The following is a 17,450-nucleotide window of genomic DNA, read 5'->3' as shown; positions in this document are numbered from 1 at the left end:
CTGTTTACGTAAGTGTCTTCCTCGCCCTCATGCCGTTTTCCACTTTGCAAATGTGTGCATTATATTCTCCCTCCTATTCGTGTCTGGACACATGCATCACGGGAAGATATGTTATCCTGGGTGGTAGGTTATACATGCCCACTTAGGGCTGGACAGTGTCATGGACCTCCACTGCACGTTCTGACTTGTGTCCAGATATCTACTGGATTGGACATCATGTCATCATACCCATTCTACTATTTACACCAGTTGGTCATTCCATGAGGGATATCCCAAAAATTGGACAAGTCCAAAACAAGTTAGATAACGAAGATTTTTGTGCCTTCACGAAAACGTGCAGGGGGTTTTACCTGCAGGGGATACATGGTTTGCAATCCCGACACTGCCTAGGGTGACAATACCTACTACATATGCGTAGGAGTCACTGTATGTAGCTGTTTCTGCAACAAACCAGTGGACCAAGTACGGCAGGATTTGGTGGATGTTCTGGTATAGTGGCAGGTTGTGTGTTGTGGAGGGTATGCTGGGTAGGCTATTATGAATCCAGGTGTATTGCATTTGTTATGGCCAGTTCCATCAGGACCCATCTGTGGGTATGTGACGGTGCCGTATCTATACATTTGTCTCGCATATTTCCGTATTCATATGTTTGTGGGATTGTGTTCTACACTATGGCCTGTCTGCTTGTCTTGCAGCTGGTTCTACATGAGGTTGTGTTTCTTTCAACTTCACCCACTGCCCCCTCATACACCTCCGGTTCACCTTTTCTGCATACGACACAAGTATCGCCTTTGAGGAATTTACCATTAAACACACACCCCTCACATGTGAATTACTCACACCCCATAGAACACTACTTTGGTTGTTGGCCCATGACACGGCCAGAGTTACACATTGACTACCCTACATGTGTCAGGTACCTTTATGGTTGTGTGGACTACCCTGCCATGTTTGCTTTCCACATGCTATACCTCACGCACATAGGTACATGCCCTTACTTCACTTTCATTACTTGGTTGGTGTATCCGGGTACTACCCGTTCGACTGTGTCACATACATGTTCGGATTATACAGCTGCCTTCCGGAGTTTGCCAGCCTGTTCTACTCATTGGTAGGATGGCACCTTTTCCTATGTCCAAGCTATTCCTTACACATGTCTGACTGTTGTGGACATTGCCTCCCCACAGTCGACGGTTGTGTTTCCACCTTTTCAACTGGCCACAGTGTGACACTGGGTTACCACCTGTCCCACTTTGCGAGGGACAGTCCCTCTTTGGGCAGTTGTGTCCTGACATGTAATTGTTAACATGGCAAATGTCCTGAGATTTTAGGACAAACATATTTCTTATATTTTATATGATAGTTGCATTAAACAGTTAATTCTGTATCTGAAATACCTGACTGTTATGAGAAACAGAATAAGCATCTAAAATGCTACAGGAATACGCTTTTCTGTAGGCAAAACAGTTATGTTCTGTCCTTTGTACTGGCCGTGGGTATGTGTCGGCCTGTACAATCTGATGTCTGTACCAAACATGTCCCACTTTGGCCATTTGTAAAGGTGGCAACCCTACTGTGACAGTTGCGGTGAACACAGCATATTTTACAGGCCGACACATACCCACGGTCAGTTCGGCAGATAGAACTTACAATTCTTGCCTATATCTAAGCTTACTCTTGTAGCATTTCAGTATCTTATTCTGTTTGTTCTGACATTTATGTAATATACGTCCAGTGAAATATGTTTAATGCAACTATTGCATGACGTCTATGGAGGAATTATGTCCTATATTCTCTGGACATTTGCCAGTTTTACATGTTTGTGTCAGGACACATCTGCCCACAGAGGGACTGTCGCTCACAAAGTGGGACAGGTGGTAATCTTGCTCGACGGTACGTATCATACTGTTCCTTTCGGCCTACATGTGTCCGTGTTGTTTTGGCTCGTTTATATGCTCCTTCTGTTTCGTTTACATGCGTATGCTATTTTGTATCACATTTGGTATGTGAAATATGGACATACCTTTTGTATGTGACTATTACATGGGCTTGTGGGATATGATTCAGACATACGGTCACTACCTATATCTACATTTCTCCTCGTGTATTTTGTTATGAGCACATCTGCACAGCTATGTTCCCTCCCTCACATTATGGGTCGGCTGGTGACCCTCTCCATTGGACTGGACATACCTTCTGGTGGTGGGCTAACATCTGATATGTTTCACTTCCACATGGTATAGCTATCAACACTACGTTGGACTACAGGCACACGGTTTTCATGCCATTTGTTCATGGGTAGGGACCCATTATTCCCTACCGTGCATTTGTGTTTGATTCTTCCTTTTCTGTTCACAGGGACTCTGCTTTGCATATGTTTCAGTCTCCACGGACACTGATAGGTACGATTACTATTGCTGGCGGAATGTAATATTCAGCAGTTTAGGTTGCTCCTCGACAGCTGACATTGACACGCCTCCCTGCGCAACTTCGATACGCCCCTTGCACTCGCGCACGTTTCCTATGCACATGGCTGTGGCAGCTGCACGCCTTCATTAATATGCATATGGCGAGACTACTCCATATCTATGCCGCACAGCCGGTGCAAGCCTTACGCCGGACTTGCGCCAAGCTTCATGAATCCGGGGGATAGTTATTATGGGGTGTGGGAGGTTCAGGGGGGGCATATTTTTACTGATTTTTGTTGTTGATTTGTAACTATCAAGTGCATTCCTCATGTATGTATTACGCTCTGTCAGAAGTTGCATTGTATTGTCGACATTTTACTGTCATGTGCATAGCACAATGCTTACAGTGGCTAACCTACAAAATTAGATGACCACACACTGCTTACATTAATTCCAAGGATTACTGGATGAATGCCTTAATATGGACACATAAGTTGCTTTATTTAGCTAAACTGAGCATAAACCAGCAAGTAAGAAATACTCCAAAGAGTTAAAAAGTATATAACAATTCCTTAAGTCTGAGACTAAATCAATAGATCTCTTGTACTGGGTCTTCCTGCAGTAACTGTAACCTACAGCAATTTTCCTGCTGGCAGGTTCTATGCATGCTGGGAATTATACATGAACACAGTAAGTGTCATTATTAAGTACAGATTTCTGCCTGTCAAGCACATCTTGTATATGTATGTGTGCGCACATGTATATGTATGTATTTCATGCATCAAGTTATATGCAAGTATCTTTCTGCTCAACAGCAGACTGTTAATCAAGCCACCCTAATACATCCCAGCCGTGGTGGCCCATGAGCAGAATCTGATCTCATCAACATGTTATTCACTTTATTTACAGAGGGCATGAGTAAGTGGATTACAGGCGGCACTCTGTGCTGTATCAAGGAAATTCATAAGGGTGCATGGAAGATGAAATGTTTTCATGCTGGCAGAAATAACAACCCTTTCAAAAGGGAATTATTGCTTTCTTGCTGCAACAGCAAAAACAAAATATTACTGTCTATTACCACAGTCTGTGAAATATCACCATTGTCTGGCAGTTGACTCTAGCTGGATTAACATATGTGCAGCTATACTCTCTGCTGAATAATGCTTCTGAAAGAACGACTGTTCTGAAATGACATAAGATTTCACAACATTTTATTTTGATTTCTCCATCTGGCAGACAGTTTGCCTTGTACAAAGTTTCCCTTTATATAGCATCTGCAGGCAGCTGTCGGGGTTTTTTCACCTCTCTTTGGATGCTAGGTATCAGAACCTGCCTCGTGTTACTCTTCTGTCTTTGTGTGCAGTTTATGCTTTCTTGCTTTGTTTGAGTCCCATCCACCTCAACAAACATATAACCTTCCCTGGCAGCTGCCCTGCTGTTTCCAGAACAGTAATCAAAGCATCTGCTTGTCTGGTTACGGATGAAAATGTATTAGTTTATCAGTTGATTGACACAAAGTGTCTATGCAATGCTATGGGCAATCCATTCCATATGCTCGACTATTATTATACCGACAATGCAGACCTTAACCAACCCAATTCTATTGAATTCATCATGTGACAGCCTAATGAAGTTACAATACCATCTGCAGAGTTTACTAATCAAGAAGGGAACAGAAGTAGATTGTTGAACCATTCTTCAGTATTAAACGCACCCCTATGGAAATACAGACTCACCAGTCCATCTACCACATGTCTTTGGGATGTTGGAGGACATAAGAGTACCCAGAAAAAAACTCAAGCAAATGCAAAAAGGACATGTAAATTATGCACACTACACACCTCAACCAATAATCAAAGAGGGGATCCTCTTGCTCTGCAAAAATGGGGGAAACAAGAAATAGTAAAAATGGAGGAAAAACAGCAGATTAAGCACAAGAAACTATACAGTAAATAATAAAGTCGATCAGATGTCTTTACAACACAGCCTTTCAATTAACAGCAAAGGAGTGAAACACATTCTAAAAACATGCTTGAATACTACTAAATATGGCAGAAATAGTTAAAATGGTGACCAACTAAATTTGTAATAGTAAAGCAGGAGATTCCTGGTGCAGTTAGTAGTAAAAAGGAAAGTCATTAATTAGCATGTTGTGTGCGTAGTGTGTTGTGAGACGCTCCAGTGAACAATGAATTCAGTTTAGCCCTGTCTAAATAAATATAGTTCTTTAAAATGCGGCTTTTATTTCTTCTTCTTCTTCTTCTGCTGCTGCTACTTGTGCTTTGTTTTAAAAATAACCATATGAATGGACAAAGTAACCGCAATCTTTGTTGTTCGACACAAACATTAATTACAGCAATGGTAGCAATGCGCTAAGATGACCTATTCCCCTCAAGGCTACCATGTGGTTCTGACAGAGAGGAGTTAAAAGTGAGCAGCAGTTCTACCACAGTTGCAAAACAACTGCCAAAGGTGGCATCATACCTCTGAAATATCCATCATTTTTAAGAATGTCCATATTTGTGTCGCATATTTCTAGTCTATTCCTCATAAAATATGTGGTTTTCTGGCAAACCATTTTTGATTTCTGTCAGAAAATAATGACACATGCTTGAATTTCAGATTTCATACACTTCAGAAAATGCATGCTAATGCAAAACCTATTATTCTGGAAACTTTATATATCTGTATTAGCAATTTTAAAATCTGTCCCTATTTTTGAGTCTTTGCCAACCATTATTTTCGGCATTGTCCCTTATTCTTGAACTAAAAGGTTGAGAGGTGTGGTGTCATCATTTCCTGAAATGTGTTCACAGCAAACAGTGAGGAAGGGAGAGGAAATTGTCAGTGAAGCTTCTGCTTAGGAAAAGGATGACTCTTTTTGAGGTAGGACACTTGAGTTTTGCAGATTTTTTTTTTCTTTTTTGTAACAAGTAGTTCTTTCTTCTTGAAGGCCTTTCCACAGTTAGTACCATGACTCTTATACTCCAGTAAGAGAATAAGAGAAGGCACCTATAGAAAACATTTTTTTTGCCTCTGTTTGTCTTCATTTTTGACAAGAGCTAACCTGATGAATACCATAACAAAGTTATTCTTAAAGTTGGCTAGGGTCATATCTACTTCTGAGAGGGCGAATAAGAGATTGCAGTCCATTGCTGCTGGGAAGAATTGAGAGGACATCTAGTGTTGCAGGACATAGTGCTGGTGTGGATTATCCAGGGAGGTACCTCTAATAGTAAAATTCCAAGATGTTAATTAGATTAAAATTGTTCACAAAACATCTTCTAAGGTACAGTAACATCTGACGTGCTGAAGATGCTTAGCAATCTAGTACAACAGAATACAGAAGATAACAGTATCGTGTATTCCTGTAATGTCCATGAAAATGATTTGGGAGATGAGGCATAACAATCGGCAAATCAGATGATCTTTCAGCAGAGCAATGGTGAAATAAATCTTAAGTTCCTAGAGATGACCAATACAAAGGAGGTGTTCAGGCCTACCCAATCAGAATACCTCATGTCTTTGAGGCCAGTTTACTGTTTGCCACTGAGATGAGGCATTTCTTGATGACCCTTGTAGTCAAATGTGATAGTAAGCTTGAAGATTACATAACTACAGAGAAATAGGAGAAATTGCTTTTATAGAGCAACTTCACATTTTATTACATTGTATAAACCCAAAAATATAGTATGGGATGTGGTAGGCATGGACATCCTCCAAGAAAGGTTTATTGATGCTTACCTCTGCACTGCACAAAACATGTTTTATTGTATGGTTCTTATGGGGATTTGGGATTTTGGTAATTTGGGGCCTATGGTGGATTTCATGTGCTGTGCAATGAAAGACAGCAATCCTTGATAAGAGTTTGGTAAGTTCCTGGAATTAATGCACGAGATTCCATGTAATGGGACTCATTCTAATACCCCTTGATGACATGGGAAAAAGCAAATCATACAAAATGTGAGTATATCAGCAAGGTCTGGTTTAAGATATGTGCATCTGTGGTAATGCTTTTGATTTATTTTACTGTAGATGAGTTTAATAAATAAATAAGGAGTCTATTTTTTCTCAGTCTTGGACTATTTGTTTGCATGTTTTTTTTTTTTTTTGCTATATTTAGGGGAGAGGAGAATTGCTGATTGGTCACATAAAGTAACCCCCTCAAAATGGTTCCAGCCTTGTCACTCCTGTACATTGTGTTGTGAGATGACTTGATAGTGAAAGATAAGCTATGCAAACCAAAAGAAAACATAATGATAGCTGACACTCCCACAGGCAAGAAACCAAGATATAGTACTTTTAAGACTCTGATATTTGAATGGGCCACCTTAATGCTTTTCTTATTCGACCAAGCCAGTATTCCTGAGGAATGAGTGAAATGGATATATTAATGTTCTGAGGTCAATGATTTGTACGTCTGCCCCCATAAGCAGTAGTTCTATGTGAAAGTCTACATTTGAGAAGTGAGAAGCTGGAACACAGAGGAAAGGCAGAATGGAAAAAACAGGCATATTTCTGGAGCCCAACACATTTTTTATTCCTTGTGCTAATGGTTTTCTGCAAAAAATATTGTTGCATATGATGTCTAGAGTACAGTAGCAGGCTGTGCCCATAGCAGAGTTGATAACAGAAAAGTCATAACAGGTGAAAGACAATGCTTTTGACTGTTTCAGAGGTGAATGAACTCTCGACCATGGAAAGATCATCAATAAATAATCCCAGGAATAATAGTTTGTTTGTGTCTTTCGGCTTTTCCCGGTTAGGGGTCGCCACAGCGGAACTCCGGTCCACTAATGATTGGCAGTTGATTTTTACGTACCGGCTTGTCAGGCCTGACGCACAACCTTCAACGAAGGTACGCCCATTCACGCATGTCTCCACGCAGAAGACGCTCTAGCTGAGAATCGAACTGGACAGCGTTTTACTGTGAGGTGACAACGCTACCACAGTATAAGCAGTAATTCTAATGTGTTGTTAGTTTCAGAGTGAACATGGAATGGCTAGCGTTTTCCATGATCCTACTCTATGGAAGAAGGTCAAGCAGGCACGGAAGGAAGAAAAGCACAACGCTGGAATCCTCATCATGGTAAAGTAGGAATGTTAGGCTGGAAGCTTTGTTGGTATAGAAATAATTAAAACTAAAAAGGTGGCAGAGAAAAGAGAGAGATTTTGGAGAATTAAGATGATGTTATAATGGTAAGGGATGCGGAAGACTTAGGCCAAATCATAACATTGACAGAGGTCAAAGAGGTAAAAAAAAAAAAGAGAGACAGGGGAAAAGTGGACAGAAAACTTACACAAGCATTACCTATATGAAGAGAATCATTAAGTTTATTGGGTAGGGGAGGGGGAATTTAAAGTCAGAACACAAAGTGAATGACATACAATGAATCTGGATCTGGAACTTCCTGATTATATAAGGCATATTTGAGAGCAGAACATTTAGAGAAACCAGTGAGTGTTTCCTATCAAAACCAAGATCTGGAAGTAAGAGTCACAACACTTGTAAAACTAGTAAAACTAGATTGCAATTTAAAAAAGAATAATGGCATTATAGGAAAGAGAGAGGTTTTGAAACAGCACTAGCTCACTGAAGTTAAAAACGGTGGTAGAGAGAAAACAGGAAAAAAGAGTAGAAAGGAAAAATAGATACGGTGTGAAGTTGTGGAGTGGCTTCCATACTGGTTAGATAACAAAGGATGAATGTGCTGTTGGGATTGTTGGAAGATTAATTTACAGATGAGTTTATGGAGAATTAAGGAATACTGAGATTGTGTGAATATGTAATGGAAAGATATAGAAGTCATGAACAAGACAGCATACTGTCAAAGGTATGCTAGTTGGCAGTGGAGTATGGTGCAGGTCTGAAGCAGCACAGGTGACAATGGGACTAGGAAATGCATTCAAGAGTATTGGGAATAAAGGCCCAGGGGACTCAGTGTGACAGGAATAAATAGGCAATAGCAGCAGGACATAAACATTAGGTAAAAACAGGAGCATTATCATAAAACTCAGGTCTGTAATGGGAGTAAACTGAAGGCAGAGGAGTATCTGGGCAGCCTTGTTAGTAAAAAAGGTAAGATACTTTGTTGTGATTACAGTGAGCTGCAGCTCCTTCAGAACTGGGAAGGAAGGCTACAGGGTAGGAACGATACAGGGTAACAGCAGAAAGACTGAGTCATGGAGTAATTGGATAAAGGGGTCAGAAACACAAATAAAACAAATAAGGGAGTAGAAATGTGCTGATAAAGCACCTGGTATATTTAGCATTCAGGATCTCCTCTGACCTGCACTGCCAACTCTCCATAATGTGGAAATCAGGCTAACAGCCAGCAGCATGCCTTAGCACTGCAGAGGTTGTGCCACATCAACACAATGCAGCTATTCCTGGCTCACCACTGAGATGGATGTGGGAATTCAGTGGATGAGAAGGTATTATGGCTTTAGCAAAACAGCTGATATCAGATCTCACAGGATGTTTTTGGAGAAATAAGAGCATGAGGGAGTGCCCAGAGCTGTGAAACTGGAGGGCTAGCTAGACCCAGAATATAGCAATCAAAAGGCAACGGTCTAAAGAAACATTAGTAAGCAATCAAATGCTACACTTTCAGTACTGGAAAAAGTCAAGTATAACATATTTGCATTATTTGCTATACTGGGGTTTGAGAAGCAGGACTGGCCAGTCCCCTGATATAACCAAAACAGCAGTCATGAATGCAATTGCCGCTGTCCAGGGAGACCTGCTACTGTTTGCAGGCTACACTGATATGGTAGGTGCTGAGTTTATATACAAATAGTGCAAGTTATGTATTCTTGGAGTATGGGGCCTACATTACATATTAATGCTAGGACTGTTGCATGTGGGGAGAACACAGAAGGAAACAGGCATGCCTCATAATCACTCCTAAACTTATTCATATAATCCAAAATGAAAGGGCAGTGACAGTTTAGCCAAACAGACAGTTAGCTAGGGGAGTATATAGTGATAGAGAAATAACTGTCTAATTTTAGAAAACACTGATAAAGCCACATATCTGCTAGTGTGCCTTATACCGGTGGATTCATGACAGCATGTTATGATGTGAAGTAGTCCCAGCTATGCCAGGAGAAGTAAAACAGTGGATGTATAACATATGCAAGCATAGCTAGCTGGGGTTTTGTAAAGAATTGCATGTCATTGGTATATCAAACTGATTTGTAAAGTGCTTGTGTTGAAAATGTACCAACAGTGGGACCTGCTGGACAGAAAAGAAATGCATTTGTATGTCAGAGTATATTGTAACTGTTGAAATGAATATATTGTAACAGAGGATAGTGGAAGAGAAGAGGTTAATCTCAGTCCAACTGCCTTTGAAAAATAGTCTGAAATTAAATTACCTGGTTTAGACCATAAAGATTGTATCTTACAACTCTGATTGCAGCTAGAGGCACAATGCCTGTGAAAATCAGGACTAAAAATCATACTGTATTGTCCTTAGGGGTAAACTAATTGCCACCCTGGAAGGGTGGAAGTATTTGAAATGATTTTATAGCTTCAGGATTCTGTAACTCAGCTTAGCAAAGCTCTATGTGTATGTATTATGTCACATATGTGCTACATTCTGGTTCAGTTTCTAGTAAAGGGGGTAGTGTAAGAATCAGAAGTCAGGTGACTAGATATATGTGATGTCATTGTGTAATCCAGAACTGGAATGATGTTTTAATACTAGATAAGACAGAAGTCTCATGGCAGTCTGTTTGTGAAGCCTGACAAGAAGGAGCACTCAGCCTTTTCATCTTGCCTTGCTCAAGTAAATGAACTAGGGGGCAGTAATTCTTTAGACCAGTCAGGAAAATGTAGTGAGATTAGTTAATTATTGTTTTTCTGTATCTGGGTGGATCTTTCCATATGTGTTATTTTTAATATTTTCTGTGTCTGAAACTCTGTTGTTTATTGTAAATAGATATTTAATATTTTCATACTCTTTTATTATTTATTTTTAAGTATATTTAAACTTTTCATTGTGGCTGGTCTTTTGGAGAATAGTTTAACTTTTGAGAGTACTTATATTTATTTGGTGACACTGTGGCCACTCCTGAAAGCCTTGCTGCATTGGTCAGACACTACCATTTGTATTAGTATTCATTTTACTCAGTATTATTGGGTATCCTTGTAAGAAACTTAGAGTAGCTTGCTTTGGAGTGTTCTGGTGGCAGTATTTACCTTATAGTCTGGGCAGAGGAGGCATACTGGCAAATCTGTTCACAGGTGTGTGTGCGTGTGTGTGTGTGTGTGTGTGTGTGTGTGTGTGTGTGTGTGTGTGTGTGTGTGTGTGTGAACATCAAATCTCAGAGAGTGTGTGTTTGTGTGTGTGTGTGTGTGTGTGTGTGTGTGTGTGTGTGTGTGGACATCAAATCTCAGAGTGTGTGTGTGTGTGCGTGTGTGTGTGTGTGTGTGTGTGTGTGTGTGTGTGTGTGTGTGTGTGTGTGTGTGTGTGTGTGTGTGTGTGTGTGTGTGTGTGTGTGTGTGTGTGTGTGTGTGTGTGTGTGTGTGTGTGTGTGAGCTACTTGCGGCAGGGACACAGAGCACTGATTTCACAGAGAGGATGGTGGAGGACTTGGCTTGGAACATTCAGCTGAAGACTCAACTCTATAGCTGTGCCAGTGGGGAGTCTTATTTGGGGCTTGGAGAGACAGTGAGAGAGAGAGAGAAACCCAGCCCCAGTATGGGAGTGTGTTCCCTGTGTGCTATAAAGGAAAACTGTGCTTGGTGCAGAGAGCTGCATCTGGAAATACTTTGTGCATTTATTTTTGTTCCAAGTGAACATCCCTCACTGATGTCAGTGGTGAGGACTGAGGCTCCCTGATTGCTGGCCCAGAGGAGGGACATCACACAGCAAATTAATGAGTGGAAATAATACAGAATAGATATCTATCAGAATGCTGAAAGGAAAATGATCAAGTATGAAGAGAACTGCACATCTGTAGTGGATGCACTAAAGGACAGAAATAGAGGGTATAATTTTCACATACCATATTAGAAAGGGAGAGTTAGAGAAGTAGAACTGAAGAGGAAGTACCTGAGAAATAAAGGATAAAGAAAGATAAATTAATGGCATTAAGAAGGGGGTTGACTCAACAATTGTTCACAGAAGGAAAGCTAGAACTCTCAACCCGTACACTGCTGTAAGCAATAGTATTGTGTAAATCAATAAATTGATTTTGGGATAGATGCAGTAGGGGTGTGGGCAACTGCAGGGATACTAGAGAAAACACTGGTGGTCTCATTATGTATGTTGTGTTGTGCCTGTAATCTCACTGCAGCAATGAGAAAAGTATAATGTGCAAGTAAACCTTAGGGCATTACATCCACAGAAAAAGGTAGCTGCTCTTGTCTACTGTAGCTCAAAGGGAACACTACCGCTTTACTTAATGTCATGTTACTTGGTCAGCATTACTTTGTTATATTACATAAAATTAGCTCTTTTATCTGAACTTTGGTGAGATTTCTCTCCTTTGTAAGAATCAGAGACAGACTGGGGAGAGAGGGTCTCCCACAAAGTGTTTTTGTTGAAGTACTTGGGTACATATATTTTTGATGAATTTAAACTAGGTTGACCCAGATGTGTTTAAGAATTTCAGTATGAATTTAGGTGGATGTTAAAAGAAATAAAATGTGCTGAAAAACAGGGGCATAGGACTGTGGAATAATATCTGTAGTTCTAATTTAAGACCTTCATATGGTTGTATGGTCAAGAGGTGGCTACTTTAAATGATATCAACATAACAGGACAGGAATGCTGTCATGGAAAAACAAGGCAACATAAGAAATATTTATAACACTATGAACTCCTTGATTTTTTTCATCAGTATCTCTGGAAAGGGTATTTTACTGCCTGTCCCCAGTGAGCAAGAATAAATGGCAGGATCTGTCTATCTTATTTAGCTAAAGACAGACTATGCGTTTTCTGCACACAGATTGGATTTACACAGAATGACTATAGTCTACACTTTTATAGTGGTGTCTTGTATGACAGGAACATACTCATTTGACAAGAAAATTGTATTTATGTCAGAACGATCTTATATCACATACTGTCACATGATGTGAAATAATGTTGTCAGTTGTAGGCCTTGAATCATATAGCCTATGTAGTAAACATGATAATCTGAGATTAGAATTCCAATATGTCATTCTCCACTGAAGAAGCTCCTTTATCATATCATGACAGCAGACTATACACATTTTTTCCTTATAATAAAAGGCTGTTTAATACTTAGCCTGGCAGGTACCACTTTCGATAAGGCTGTAACATAGCTTGTCTGTTCTCTGGGATTTAAGAGTTAACATATTAATAATTCAGTGTTAATACACTCATGGGAATGGGGCAAAAAAGAGCCCCATCCCATCAGATAATTCATTCTCTGTTTTCTTAGTAGTAAAACATGAATTTAGGTGTCCTGTGTAAAAAATAGGACACTGCCTAGAAAAATGTAAAACTCACTAAATTGTTTATGTTATTATCTTTTTTCATTTACTGAATGCCTGAAATCCCCCAATGGATAACAAAGAGGTTTATTTCCAGACATTCATGTCATTATTGACTGGGAAAGAAATATATAAATCCATCGACAACTGGCCATTTTTTCTGTGTTCCATCTCATCTCATCACAGAAGAGTATCACAGACTCTGCTTTGTACTACATTGCTTCTCAGTGCAGCTGAAGGTAGCAGTGGAACTCATAGCAGGAAAGCCTTCCCAAGAAGACTTACCTTACTATTTGATGAATGCTGCTCCAAACAAAGCAGATCAATAGAAACAGGTGAGAGCTGGCTGTCTACAGCACTTTCATTCAGAATCTGTGTCAAGCTCTGTTTTCTGACGTGCTGATTTCAGTGAAAACAAAGACTGCAACACTGATAGATATGGGTGATGTTTGAGTACTGTATCTACAGTGAGGCCTCTATCAGGAAAGGTGACTTATGCTGCTATAAGTGTCTCTATGAATGATTATAGGTACTTAAGCATCTATGTAGCCAAATATATTTGTCTCTATGAGGATACCTCAGCAGATATGAGATGTAGGTAGTCCAAGCAGGTTAAGGCAGTAATCATTTAAAATGTTGTGACCCACATTGCCTAGTCCCAAGATTTGGAGACAGAATTGCTGAAAATCTAGCTATGTATATATATATATATATATATATATATATATATATATATATATATATATATATATGTAGATATATATATATATATATATATATATATATATATATATACATACATATATATATATATATATATATATATATATATTTAATGTGTGTGTGTATACATGCTTTACTATTAAAACATTGAACATCAGAACATAAACAGTTCAAACATGTGGTTTACATGTTCAGTGTTCGGAATATTAATTAGGTTAGAATATCGGCAACCTAATCAGGTGAAGTCGAATTTAACTTCAGAAGTCCGTTGTTCCTTTTGCAGCAGTATGTATGGACCAGATCCATACTGCACAGCACTGACAGTAATGTTTTTGCAGGGGGACAAGCACCCCTGTGCCCCCCACACCACCTGCCACTTATATATTCCAACTCTGAGATTGCACTACAGTGTGAAAAAGGGTAAATCTCCCGATCTGCACTGTCCCGCGATCTCAGTACGAAACATTGCCCACGTATGAGTGAATGCACAGTGACATTCGCTGAACAGGAGACTTGCAGAATTGAAGGTTAGCAATATGGAAATCGGCCGACTAATGTTTGGCATTCCCATGTTCGCCAAACCGTCATTCTGTATTGTGATAGTAAACCTGTATGTACACACACACACACACACACACACACACACACACACACACACACACACACACACACACACACACACACACACACACACACACACACATGTGGAATATTCTCCAAGATATGTTGATCTTAGCATTGGTATATATAAGTTCAGGTGGAGTGGGGAGGTTCCCCTACCAAATCAGGAGGTGCAGGGGGGGGGGGTTGCCCTCAGCAGCAAATATTTATAAAGGAGAAAAGTCAAGTTCAGTATTCATACTTCTGCATTTTTAGACTTCTTTTTTCATGTCTTATGACTCAGCAATATGAATCTCATGATTTTCATAGGGAGCTGGTAAATGTGTAGGTGTCCATCTTCTGTAGCTTTGTGTGTACATATTGCAGCTAGATGTATAAATAGGTATGTGTGTAGACATTGAGGTAACTGTATAGAGGTTCCTATAGGTCTACAATTAGGTAGCTAATTAAGTGCATATGATTGAAACACGCTTCAGTTGTGGAGCTGACATAAGAAATGAACTCTGCTGCAATCTAAATGCTAAAGCATACAGTCATCCATTTACTCACAATGTAAGAAATCTACTGTACTTATTTCTAGACTAAAAGAAGCATTGCTTTTATTTAAGAAATGCTGGGAGAAATGCATTATTTCTAAAGTTCTCACACAAATGCTCCTAATTTGGTCTGAAGTAGTCAGTTTAGTTCTTAAAGTCTGAAACTGTGAAGTTTAAATATTTTTTCAGGTGCTTTGGTTCAGTTTCTATATGGCATCATGTGTAACAATACTGCTGGTCTATAAGAGAGTCCACGCAGCAGTGAGTTTATCTACCCAGCAAACAATTCATAAGCTCAAATACAGGGACAGATTTGAAGTATGAACATACGTTTTGAAATTACCAGATGAATTATTTTCCCATTGTGAGTACCATAAAATTCCATACCTATGAAAGCATTTAGAAACATTTCATTCCAGTAATATTTTACTACAATGTATGTGGACAGAACCTTAACATCATTTCATTTTCTTGTGAGCATTTTCTAGACAGACTCTTGCAATTACTGCCAGGGATTTTCCATTTCTCAGCCTAAATGAATAATTTTTAAGTTCATATAACATAATATTCCTTTTCATGACTGCAGAGGTGTTTTCCCATGGAACCCCTACCAAGTTAAAAGATGAAATTGATTCACTGAAAAGGATAGGATGCAGATTTTATTTTACTGTTCCCCAAGGGAAAATTTGAGAGTCTGACACCTAAAAGATAAAAATCACAGATTCCTGATGCAGAAAGCAGAAAAAGACAAAGTGATTTTGAGGCATAAGCCTAAAGCAGAACCTTTGTAATAAGGTTAGTAAAAGATGTGTGCGTGTGTGTGTGTGTGTGTGTGTGTGTGTGTGTGTGTGTGTGTGTGTAGGTGGGTGGTTGGTAAATCTCTATATAATAATTTATTTCAGACATCTGCTTTTCTTTCATACTGGTACATAATTACTTTGTTTAACCATGTTTTATAGAAAAACAATTTAGTTATCACTGACCTTTTCAGTTAAAATGTGGACCCAAGATATAACAAACTTGCTGGCTAAAAAAAAAAAAGCATTCTAGAATACAAAAATAGGTGTAAAATTTGGTATTACATGTATTATAGTGATCTAAACTCTCCACCTGGAAGAGAGATACATAAATATTCCAGAGAAGTAGACACTGGCTATAATACATAATATGCAAAGCTACAGTGACTAAACAACAACTGTGTAATCTCTGAAACACATTCAACACAAGGAATAAACATTCATAATTCATTACAAGAGGATGCCAAAACAGTGACATAGATAAAGGGATATAGAACAGAGGAATAGTAGGCATTTGCTGGTGAAAAAGTATCCCATAATTGAGTGCGCTGTCAGCTTACAAGGATGATAATTGATAATACTTCTGCTATTGCTCAGAGTTTCTGGAAACAGCAGTATGGGAATAGCATCCCAGCAGCTGTATGTAGTAGCATAGAGTATTATGTATACTAAAGAACTGCCACATCTTGCTACATGGTGCAAATCTTTAGGATATGAAATGCATAAACAATGTGCTTCATATACAAAGCCATGCACCTCTCTATTCAGGATTCAAAACATCTGGTGTAAGAGACGCATGCAGGAGTATTGGATACTTATGGGTATTTGTGTGAGAATGACAACATGACTGCTATTTCTGCTGTGCATGTGTGTGTGTGTGTGTGTGTGTGTGTGTGTGTGTGTGTGTGTGTATACAAGCATGAACATATGTATGTATGAGAGTACATGTATAAGTGTATGTATGTTTTTTTTTTCTTCTCAGAATGCCTGTTTTTTTTTTTTTTTTTTTGCCATTGGTCTGTCCCTTAACTCAGTGGACTCATCCACAACCAACTGTAAAGCAATTTGAGTTTGAGATGCTTGGTTTAGGACACAAAGCAACTACACAGTGAGGAATATTTCTAGATTAGGGAGAGAAATTTGCAGCTGTAAATCAGAAATGGATCTAATTTGGGATGGAAAACATTCTTGGAAAATGGCAGTGGTGATATTCAAAGCTCTATTTGTGGAAACGAATGGAGAAGGAGTTCTGAAAGCTTGCAGCTGTATTAAAAGTAAAAAAAAAATGGAAGTTAGAGAGATAGCCTGTTAGCCTAAGATGTAACAGGTTGAAAAGTATGCACATAAGGAATTAGACTAGGGATTCATCTGCAGAATTAACAGGTAATTAATCATCACTGCCTTTGTAGGTGTGGTGGTGCTCACATCAGATTGAGAGCACATTGAATGTTATGATCTTATTTGGAAGTAAATCAGCAAAAGCAGGTAGCTCAAAATGGGTAAATCTGAGCTCAAGCAAAACAAATCAATGCAGCAAAACAAGTCAAGGGCACCACAACTGACACCACAAACAAAAGATTTATTTCACTGAGTATAAGCTTTTGCACAGCTGTGCTTCCTCGGATATGTTAAACAATTTGAGTATGAGATCACCAACTTTTAAAAATATTCACTCTAAACATCACATGACCAAGGTCAACCAATGAGAACAGCAATTACAGAATACATCTAAAACTCTTAAAGAGATGGTATAAACATTTTAATAAAGAAACTTGAATAACAGAGCATCTGTTTAATGGATCTAGATTTTAAAACCGGTTTTAATCTGCATATTCTATTCAATCCTGGTGGGCAGTCATCTTGAAACCTGCAAATCCAATTATACTGTTCTTTC

The sequence above is a fragment of the Protopterus annectens genome, chromosome 4.part0 (assembly GCF_019279795.1).
Source record: "Protopterus annectens isolate FY-2018-M chromosome 4.part0, PAN1.0, whole genome shotgun sequence".
NCBI lineage: Eukaryota > Metazoa > Chordata > Ceratodontiformes > Protopteridae > Protopterus > Protopterus annectens.
The sequence above is the reverse complement of the archived record's forward strand: the minus strand, read 5'-3'. Positions refer to the sequence as shown.